Source organism: Syngnathus floridae, chromosome 12, assembly GCF_059516105.1.
Source record: "Syngnathus floridae isolate MCC-2025c chromosome 12, RoL_Sflo_1.0, whole genome shotgun sequence".
In the NCBI taxonomy this organism is placed as follows: Eukaryota; Metazoa; Chordata; class Actinopteri; order Syngnathiformes; family Syngnathidae; genus Syngnathus; species Syngnathus floridae.
In genome coordinates this window covers 12899156-12910120 of record NC_142424.1, presented here as the reverse complement: position 1 = coordinate 12910120, position 10965 = coordinate 12899156, and the positions used below count along the sequence as shown (strand labels likewise).

Sequence of the window (10965 nt, the reverse complement as noted above, 5' to 3'; positions counted from 1 at the left end):
AGCACGGTCGAACACCTTCTCCAAGTCCACAAAACACATGCGGACTGGTTGGGCGAACTCCCATGCACCCTCGAGGATCCTGCTGAGGGTGTAGAGCTGGTCCACTGTTCTACGGCCAGGACGAAAGCCACACTGCTCCTCCTTAATCCGAGGTTCGACCTCCCGACGGACCCTCCTCTCCAGCACCCCTGAATGGACCTTACCAGGGAGGCTGAGGAATGTGATTCCCCTGTAATTGGAACACACCCTCCGCTCCCCCTTCTTAAAGAGGGGAACCACCACCCCAGTCTGCCAATCCAGAGGCACTGTCCCCGATGTCCACACAATGTTGTAGAGGCGTGTCAGCCATGACAGCCCCACAACATCCAGAGCCTTTAAGAACTCCGGGCGGATCTCATCCACCCCCGGGGCCTTGCCACCGAGGAGCTTTGTAACTACCTCAGTGACCTCGACCCCAGAGATTGTCCCCAGGCCCTGCTTCCACAATGGAAGGCGTGTAGGTGGAATTGAGGAGGTCTTCGATGTATTCTCCCCACCGACTCACGACGTCCCGAGTCGAGGTCAGCAGCACGCCATCCCCACTGTAAACAGAGTTGACGTTGCACTGCTTCCCCCTCCTGAGGCGCCGGATGGTGGACCAGAATTTCCTCGAAGCCGTCCATGGCCTCGCCAAACTCCTCTCACGCCCGGGGTTTTGCCTCAGCAACCGCCAAAGCCGCATTCCGCTTGGCCATCCGGTACCTGTCAGCTGCCTCCGGAGTCCCGCGGGCCAAAACGGCCCGATAGGACTCCTTCTTCAGCTTGACGGCATCCCTTGCCACCGGTGTCCACCAGCGGGTTCGGGGATTGCCGCCACGACAGGCACCAACGACCTTACGGCCACAGCTCCGGTCGGCCGCCTCAACAATGGAGGCGCGGAACATGGTCCACTCGGACTCAATGTCCCCCGCCTCCCCTGGGACGTGGGAAAAGCTCTGCCGGAGGTGGGAGTTGAAGCTCTTCCTGACAGGGGATTCTGCCAGACATTCCCAGCAGACCCTCACAGAGTGTTTGGGTCTGCCAGATCGGACCGGCATCTTCCCCCACCATCGGAGCCAACCCACCACCAGGTGGTGATGAGTTGACAGCTCCGCCCCTCTCTTCGCCCGAGTGTCCAAAACATGCGGCCGCAAATCCGATGACACAACTACAAAGTTGATCATCGAACTGCGGCCTAGGGTGTCCTGGTGCCAAGTGCACACATGGACACTCTTATGTTTGAACATGGTGTTCATTATAGAGAATCCGTGTCGAGCACAGAAGTCCAATAATAGAACACCGCTCGGGTTCAGATCGGGGGAGGGGGGGGGGGGCGTTCCTCCCAATCACGCCCTTCCAGGTCTCACTGTCATTGCCCACCTGAGCATTGAAGTCACCCAGTAGAACGATTGAGTCCCCAGAAGGAGCGCTCTCCAGCACTTCCTCCAGGGACCCCAAGAAGGGGGGGTACTCTGAGCTGCCGTTTGGTGCATAGACACAAACAACAGTCAGGACCCGTTCCCCCACCCGAAGGCGGAGTGAGGCTACCCTCTCGTTCACCGGGGTGAACACCAATGTGCAGGCGCCCAGCTGGGGGGCAATAAGTATACCCACACCTGCTCGACGCCTCTCACCGTGGACAACTCCAGAGTGGAAGAGAGTCCAGCCCCTCTCGAGAGGGCTTGTACCGGAACCCAAACTGTGCGTGGAGGCAAGCCCGACTATGTCTAGCCGGAACTTTTCTGCCTCACACACCAGCTCGGGCTCCTTTCCAGCCAGAGAGATGACATTCCATGTCCCAAGAGCCAGCTTCTGCAGCCGGGGATCAGACCGCCAAGGTCCCTGCCTTTGGCCGCCGCCCACCTTACACTGCACCCGACCCCTTTGGCCCCTCCCACAGGTCGTGAGCCCATGGGAAGGGGGACCCACGTTTCCGTTTCGAGCTGTGCCCGGCTGGGCCACATGGGTGAAGGCCCGGCCACCAGATGCTCGCCTTCGAGCCCCGCCTCCAGGCCTGGCTCCAGAGGGGGGCCCCGGTGACCCGCGTCCGGGCGAGGGAAAACACAATCCATTTATGTTATTCATCATAAGGGGCTTATGAGCCGTGCTTTGTCTGGCCCCTCACCTAGGACCCGTTTGCCATGGGTGACCGTACCAGAGGCATGAAGCCCCAGACAACATGGCTCCTAGGATCATAGGGGCAAGCAAACCCCTCCACCACGATAAGGTGACGACTCACGGAAGGGTAATTTGTACACCATCCAACTCATGTACAAAATAAAAAATAATGAATTGCCAAACAGTATCCAGAGGTCGTTTGAGTGGAGGGAAAGTACCTATCATTTAAGAGGAACACTTATGTTTAAAAGAGATTTGGTGAGAACAAACTTAAAGTTACATTGTATAACAGTTAAACGTGTGGAATTATGGAACACCAGCAGTAAAGAACTAAAGAACTGTAGTACCTTACCTAAGTTTAAAAAAATGTATAAGGACAAAATATTGACAGGATACCGTAATATGCTGTGAAGATTCAAGATTCAAGATTCAAGAGTTTTTTATTCGCCATGTTTGAGCGTGCCAAACAAGGAATTTGACTTCGGTAAATCACAGCCTCTGTTCAACATTTAGGTGACTAACAACAACACTCAGCACATGTGAAGAACGAAAGATATTCTCAAACATCCCCAGATCTTAAACTCCCAAGAGGGCAAGGAAAAACTCAAAACTCCAGCTATGGGAAATGAGAAACCTTGAGAAAAGTCCACAGATGGGAGGGTCCCTCTTCTAGGATGACCAGGCTGCAATGGATGCAGAGAGGACACATAGTACAAACAGTGTAAACAGAAAAGGTGTGGAAAGCAGGATGTTATTGCACAGTAATGACTCTGAGACTCTAAGAGTGGTGTGAGTTCATCAGAGCGACAGCCTGGGGGAAGAAGCTGTCTCTGTGTCTGCTGGTTTTAGTGTACAGAGCTCTATAACGGCGTCCGGAGGGGAGTAGTTCAAACAGGCTGCAACCTGGGTGCGAAGGGTCTGTTGAGATGTTACTTGCACGTTTCCTGGTCCTGGTCAGGTACAAGTCTTGAATAGATGGGAGGTTGATTCCAATTATCTTTTCTGCAGTCCTTATTGTCCGTTGCAGTCTGTGCTTGTCTTGTTTGGAGGCCGATCCAAACCAGACAGTGATGGAGGTGCAGAGGACAGACTGGATGATGGCAGTGTAGAAGGTCTTCAGCAGCTCCCGCGGCAGGTTGAACTTCTTGAGCTGTCTCAGGAAGTACAGCCTCTGCTGGGCCTTCTTCCGGACAGAGTCTATGTGGCCGGTCCATTTCAGGTCCCGAGAGATTGTGGTTCCCAGGAACTTGAAGGTGTCTGATGAGAGAATAGTATTACTGCGGATAGTGAGGGGTGAAAGTGGTGAAGGGCCTCGCCTGAAGTCCACTGTCATCTCCACGGACTTGAGCGGGTTCAGGTCCAGGTGGTTTTGGCTGCACCAGTGGACCAGCCGCTCCACCTCCTGTCTGTATGCAGTCTCATCACCGTTCTGGATCAGTCCGATGAGAGTGGTGTCGTCTGCATACTTCAGGAGCTTCACAGAAGAGTCACTTGCGGAGAAATCGTTGGTGTAGAGGGAGAAGAGCAGTGGGGAGAGGACGCACCCCTGAGGGGCTCCAGTGTTGGTAGTCAGAGTGTCAGATGTGATGCTCCCCAGCCTCACACGCTGTCTCCTGTTGGTCAGGAAGCTGGTGATCCACTGACAGGTGGAGGCAGGCACCGCGAGCTGGATGAGCTTCTGTTGGAGGATGTCAGGAGCGATGGTGTTGAACGCCGAGCTGAAGTCCACAAACAGGATCCTGGCGTACTTTCCTGGGGTGTCCAGGTGTTGCAGGATGTAGTGCAGACCCATGTTGACCGCATCATCCACCGACCTGTTTGCCCGGTAGGCAAACTGGAGGGGGTCCAGCAGGGGGCCCGTGACATCCTTCAGGTGGTTCAGCACTAACCTCTCGAAAGATTTCATGACCACAGATGTCAGTGCAACAGGTCTATAGTCATTCAGACCTGTGATGGCGGGCTTCTTGGCCACTGGAACGATGGTGGAGCTCTTGAAGCACGCGGGCACCTCACACAGCTCCAGGGAACGATTGAAGATCCGTGCAAAGGTGGGCGCCAGCTGCTCAGCGCAAACTTTCAAGCAGGAAGGTGACACGCCGTCTGGGCCCGGTGCCTTCCTGATCTTTTGTCTTCGGAACATCTGGCGCACTTCCTCCTCGCGAATCTGGAGTGCGGGTGCGGCCTCTGCAAGAGAGAGAGTCGGTGACCACGGTGATGGAGGTGTGGACAGAGCAGTTGTGGGGGGAGGTGAGTATGTGGATTGTGCTGCAGGAAGTCCCGTTGTGTGGGAGGACCGATCAAACCTGCAGTAGAACCTGTTTAGCTGGTTAGCGAGCCTTGGGCTCTCCACAGGACAGGGGGTTCGTTTCTTGAAGCCCGTGATGCTCTGCAGGCCTTTCCACACTGTTGAGGGATCAGGATTGGCAGAGAGGTGTCTCTCCAGGCTCTCCCCGTAACACCTCCTGGCTTTCCTGACCTCTCGGTTCAGTGTGTTTCTGGTCTGCTTGAACAGGTCCCGGTCGCCGCTCCTGTAGGCCTCCTCCTTGACTTTGCGCAGCCTCCTAAGGTTCGGTGTAAACCAAGGTTTGTCGTGGTTGTACGTGCAGAAGGTCTTAGTCTGCACACACAGATCCTCACAAAAACTGATGTATGATGTGACAGTGTCAGTGAGTTCATGCAAGTCTGAATCTGCAGCTTCGAAAACTCTCCAATCGGTGCAGTCAAAGCAGGCTTGGAGGTTCTGCCTTGACTCCACTGTCCACTTCCTGACAGTCCTCACCACAGGCTTAGAAGTTTTTAGTTTCTGCCTGTAGGCAGGGATCAGATGAACTAGACAGTGGTCCGAGAGTCCTAAAGCTGCACGAGCCACAGAGTGGTATGCATCCTTAATTACGGTGTAGCAGTGGTCCAGTGTCTGTGCCCCTCTGGTGGGACACGTTATGTGCTGTCTGTATCTGGGGAGTTCGTGTGCGAGGTTCGCCCTGTTAAGATCACCCAGAACAATGATTAGTGAATTTGGTAGAAGTTTCTCCATGTCTGTCACCTGGTCAGCCAGCATCTGCGTGGCTTCACTCGCACGTGCGTGTGGTGGGATGTAAACAGCCGCCATGACGATCGAGGAGAACTCCCGTGGTGAATAGAACGGCCGGCAGTTTATGAAAAGTGTTTCTAGGAGAGGGCTGCAAAACTCTTTCAACACCATGACATCGTGAAGTTGATTAAGTTGCTTTTGTCTTTATTTAAAAAATATATATTTATTTTTTAATATATTTGACTATGGTCAAATCTTGACAGAATCAAAGGGAAACATATGTAGTTACAAGGGGTAGTGTCACGACTCGTCCCCGATCGTGTCATAGTTTTGTTCGTGTGTCTGTGTGCTCGCCCCTCCCCTCCTGTGTGCCCATGATCAGTGTGATTATTCCCACCTGCCTCTCGTTACCTGTCGTGTATATAAGTCCTGTCTGCCCCTCACTCCCTGTCGGATCGTCGATGTCGTCCCGTTTGCTGTCCTTGTGGTTCCTGTCTGTTTCGAGTCTGTGTCTGTTTGCAATCCCTGTCGGTCAGTCTGTCATGTTATTAGTTTGCCAGCTCTCGTCTGTTTCCCTCGATGCCTCGTTCCACTTCCCTTTTCCCTCAATAAACCCTGGTCCAAGCTGCACTTGGTCGTCCTGCTCCATGCTCCACCCCTGAACCTGACAGGTAGAGTCAGATGAGCTTAGGCTTCCTTCTACTCCCTTTTGAACAAATATGAATTTACTATAAAGGGAAAATTATAATGCAATATCATTTTTTAATTTTTTGTTTTATGTTCTATTGTACTATGGAGTTATAATTTTCTGTATTTTTCTACTTTTTTCTTGTATTTCTTTAAATGTTCGAAAAAATAAACAAACAACTTTTTGAACAAGCAATTTTATCAGTACTATTTTAAAATAACGTGATTGGATATGTACAACAGCCAAATTAATTTGCACCACATTCAAAGGCACAGACAGAATGCCATCTTTTTTTTTTCAAACTGGGCAAAGTTTATCATTGGAGAGTGGTTCATTTATCTATATTCTCAGAGTTTCTGAAGGTCATCATTGAGCCCCTTCTGGCAATCCCTGGGCTGAGGAGCCTCAACTCTCGTTCAGAATGTGACGCGGAGAGTGGATGGTGCCCGTGTCTGATCTGGAGACCTTTGACATGATGTCCAAGGAAATAAATGACAAACAGGATGCAAGACTGAATGACAGAATGATTAAGCTTGGAGATGGTTAATCAAAATTTTGGATGTTGTGATCCCCACTTCACTCTTGATACCTTACAAATGGAACCTGTAGGGTTCTGTTTTGTTTAATTGCTGTGCTGTCAAAGTTACTGACTTTTCAGTTACTTTTTTGCTTGATTTACAAGAAAAAAGTCCTCAATTCAATTTTGTCTACTCTTAATTCCACTCTTCTGAGACACTGTTCATAATCCTTGTATACAGATTGCAACGCAGTCTTGCGTTAGGAGGCCGCTGATTTGAAGACCTGCATGTTTCCCAGACCATGGACAGGTATGATTAGTTTGACATCTGTACTGTAGATTAAAAAAAAGACAACAGTGTGAAGGCTTACGATGTGGTGGCTGCGCTCAATGTTTACATTTTTTTTTCTGTTGTATACTCTACACAAATGACAATGACACCGTTCAATATGCGTGCTCGTGTGACTCGTGCAGAGGCCCCTCAGGAAGACTGCTCTGTTAGCGCTGGTAAATAAAAAAAAAAAAACTGTCTGCTCGTTCCTGTGCGATTGCTTCATGTTTGAAATGTGGGACTGACATGAGATGCATCAAGGAAAAACTATTTTACAGGTAGTCGTGGTTTCTTTCCCCATATTCCTATTTCTTTTACAGAGTAATCCCAAGGTCTACAATGGGTGGTGCCTGATGTACATCGAGTTAATCATTGTAGAAGCTGTTGGCGACACGCACAGACACGCACGTCTAATAGACGTCTATGACGTCTATATTTATTACACTTTTAGACCATTTTTAGACGTGTTTTAGCCGAGACGTCTGGTTAGCATATAGACGTCTATTAGACGTCAAAATGCTCGCAGGGATGGCTATCATGAAAGGTTATTGACAGCTTTTTATGTGATAGCACGAATTTGCCATTGCGACCTACATTTTGCTGTATCAAAGTAAGTGTCATGAAAATGGGGAAAACCCTACATGGAAGCGCGATGTGTTGTTTTGGGTTATTTTACAAATAGACCGCTGCTTTGAGTTCACAGGGAGCCAGCCTCTTCATTCACCGTGCATAGTCTGCTTTCTAGCGGTAAAAGACGTAAACTACAATGCTATGGATGACCACGCAATATAGGTTTGAAACTCGGGTTATAGTTTCAATGTCGGAGTTACAACTCGGCTTGCAGTTTCCGAATGCCATACGTAATGGCAATAAAGATTTGCATTTTATAGATACAATCGCCCCTGAAAATTCACCTTTTTTCCAAGACTTTTGGCGTTTCATGAAAACATAGCTATCATGAAAAATTATTGACAGGTTTTTATATGGTAACACGAATTTGCCATTGCGAGCTGCATTTTGCTGTATCAAAGTAAGTGTCATGAAAAGGAGAAAAACCCTATATGGAAGCACAATGTGTTGTTTTGGGTTCTTTTACAAATAGACTGCTGCTTTGAGTTCACAGGGAGCCAGCCTCTTTATTCACTGTACATAGTCTGCCTTTTAGCGTTAAAGACGTGAACTACAATGCTATGGATGACACCATACAATATAGGTTTGAAACTCGAGTTATAGTTTCAATATCGGAGTTAAAACTAGGCTTGCCGTTTCCGAATGCCATACGTGATGGGTGTTGTCAAAATTTACTTTAACGATTGAAGTGCAAAAAAAAAAAAAAAAAAGCTTAAAGGACCCGGTCTCCCATCCAAGTACTAACCAGGCCCAACTCTGCTTAGCTTCTCAGGGCGTTCTCAGGGTAGTATGGCCGTACGCCGTGGTAAAGTTCGAAGTTTATTTTATATTAGAATATTTTCTACTTGTGTGCCGGCGTTGTTACACTAATGCAGTTATGTCCAAAGTCCAGCCCGCGGGCCAAATCCGGCCCCCGGTCATATTTCATACGGCCCACAGCTTCGGTCTTATAATGTATTGTTCATGGCCCGCTGCACTGTCAAACTGAATAAAAAAAAAAAAAAAAATCATGAAACTTGAAACTGTAATTCCTCCTATTACCAAAAGGCAGCACCAGCCCTCTCCGCTCATTTCTGCCATGGCGACTGCAAGGAAAACGAGGAAAGTTGACATTGAGGGCCGCCGCTTTCAAAAGAAATGGGAATTACAATACTTCTCCACTGGAAATCAAGGCAATTGTGTTTTTCTAATTCGTAAAGAGACTGTTGCCTTGTTTAAGGATTTCAACCTAAAGAGACACCATCAGACTAAACATGCTAACACATACGACAAGCTAACAGGGAGTGACCGCGCTGACAAAGTGAAGCAGCTCCAAGCTGAACTGGCATCACAACAGCGATTCATCACGTGGGGCTGTGAGTCAAAAGTAAATCAAAAGTAAAAATTACTTAATATTAAATATTACGAAGTAGCCATGTTAATACTGTTGAAGTTATGAACCTGTAGACGTGACACAAACTATTACTTTCTGAAAAATATTTTAAATGACAAGAGCAAAATTCACTTGTTTTAAGTTTTAATAATAACAGCCAACTTTGCATTACTTATAACTCCTGTTTAAAATGTTCATGAGGCAAAAATAATTTTAAACTCTTGTAAATTATTTCATACAGTTTGTTCAATGTTATTTGACTCTTCAGATATGAATGAAAGGCAGGATTTGTGTTTTTAAAGTTGTTCACATGGTTCAAGATGGCGGCGCGTGCACACGCAGCGGCCACTCCCTGTCCCGTTCGGTGTTTTGTGAGTGTTTACTGAGTGTTTGTCCGGCAGTTTGGTGTGTGTTCGTCTTAAAGGGAAATGTGCTTTCGGCAGTTTGCAAACATATTTTTAAGGTTGTGTTAAACTTATAATTATATTAATATAATATCTAGTATTGGAGTGCTCGTGTGGATTGGTGGGGGCCGAGGAATGTGCAGGCAAACTGCATGAACTTGTTTTCTTCGAAGTGTTGTGGAATAGGCCCGGATAGGGAGTACCGGAGGAGACCATCTCAAGGTCGGTGAGGAACGAGAACAACAGCACGTCTATGAGACCGGCCTTCGAGGGGAAAACCCAACCACCTGACCTCAGCGATAGCGCCGACGCGGGGAGGAGATGGCCGTCGACCAATCATCTCACAATATTTTGCATGCTTTAATATTCATATTGTGTTTCTTTAAAACTGGGCAACCCGGAAGAATGTGTCGTCTTTTGGTGGTCACAAAAACGCACGAGTTTTAGTGTGAGGGACCCGGGACCCAGGCCTGTATTAGTGCGCTTTGTCAGGAATAAATAATTTGTAAATTTGGTCTAATTGATCTACTGGTCTTCTCTTTGACAGAACGAACTCGCAAAATTGTTAGGTGCGCCAGTGTGTGGATTAGGACATAGCAATTTATGTGTTAAGTGTTGATCGCAATTTAGAGTCAGATCAATAACTAGAATCCGTAACCTAACAGTCTCGTGTGATACGTCGTGCTACTAGTGTGGCGGGCATGTTCTGCTCAACATCGGCGGAAGTGGGTTTTATGGCGTTCTGGACTTTGGTGCGGAGAGATTAAGGGCGCTCGGACTGCTTCGTCATGGAGCGACGCCGGACTGGCCTGCTCTTCCTCCCCCGGTTGGACTGCGCCGTGAGCTCGAACTGCTCCGTCCTGGAGCATTGTTGGGATGCGTCGGCAGCGGCGCGGAGACGTCGGGCCAGGCTTGCGGCCAACCCAGCTCGCCCAGCCGTGCCTTCCATTCTCCTGGCGTACGTTCGTTCGCGGGACGACAAGATGGGTTGCGTTCGCCTGATAGGATCCACGAACCGGACAGTGCGTGCCTGCTGTGTGCTCGTGTTCACAGTGACCTGGTTGACTGTCATCTTTCCGGACTCCGCTGTGCATCGGGAGCGGCTAGCGTGCTATCACTCTTATTGTTCATCTTCTTGTTTTATTTTTCCTGTGTTGTTTACTTGTATGTGCGTTGTGAACTCTGTCTTGTCACCCTGGGATAGTGAGAAACGTAATTTCGATCTCTTTGTGTGTCTTGACATGCGGAGGAATTGACAGTAAACGAGACTTTGACTTTGATCTGCCTGAGTGGCTTATATTTGGTTATTTTGTCATTTGAAAAAATAAAGACAATTGGGACAATGAAATTTGTTTCATAACAGTATGTATTTGCATGAAATTTCTGTAGTTAAAAATGTCTGAAAAAAGTATTGGCCCCCGGGACTTTATCAAATCTGGCCCTCCTTGCAAAAAGTTTGGACACCCCTGCACTAATGAGTCCGGCGCGCCGTGGTGGCGCATTCAGACCGAAATAAGCTTCCTGCGCACGGAGGTCCACTCAAATTTTGGAAAGTACATTAGGACTTTTAAAATATTTTTTACATTTCAGCGACGGCTCTGTCACAATAATGTGACAGGTGTCTTTCTATTGGCGGTAGGCATCTAATGTTTAAAGTCCTTTGCTGCCACCTACTGTATGTGTCTGGAGGAGAAATTATTCGCCTCCTTTTATCACCATGCCTCGGTCTCGCGGCCTACAGACAGGCCCTTCTCATCTGTCGCGGCGTGTACATACTATGTATTTTCATTTTTTTCCCCAGGGCGACGTGCTGACAGTTTGACCGACATCGGATCAGTTTATCTATAGGCCTACGA

General features: G+C 48.4%; 1 long non-coding RNA gene across 1 annotated transcript; it reads left to right on the top strand.

The window, feature by feature from the left end:
- The first annotated feature begins 6865 nt into the window (after positions 1-6865).
- On the top strand, positions 6866-10389 carry LOC148390095 (uncharacterized). The gene is made up of 2 exons (XR_015861842.1): positions 6866-7313; positions 9283-10389. It is a non-coding gene; the product is annotated as an uncharacterized LOC148390095 (long non-coding RNA).
- The last annotated feature ends 576 nt before the right edge of the window (positions 10390-10965 follow it).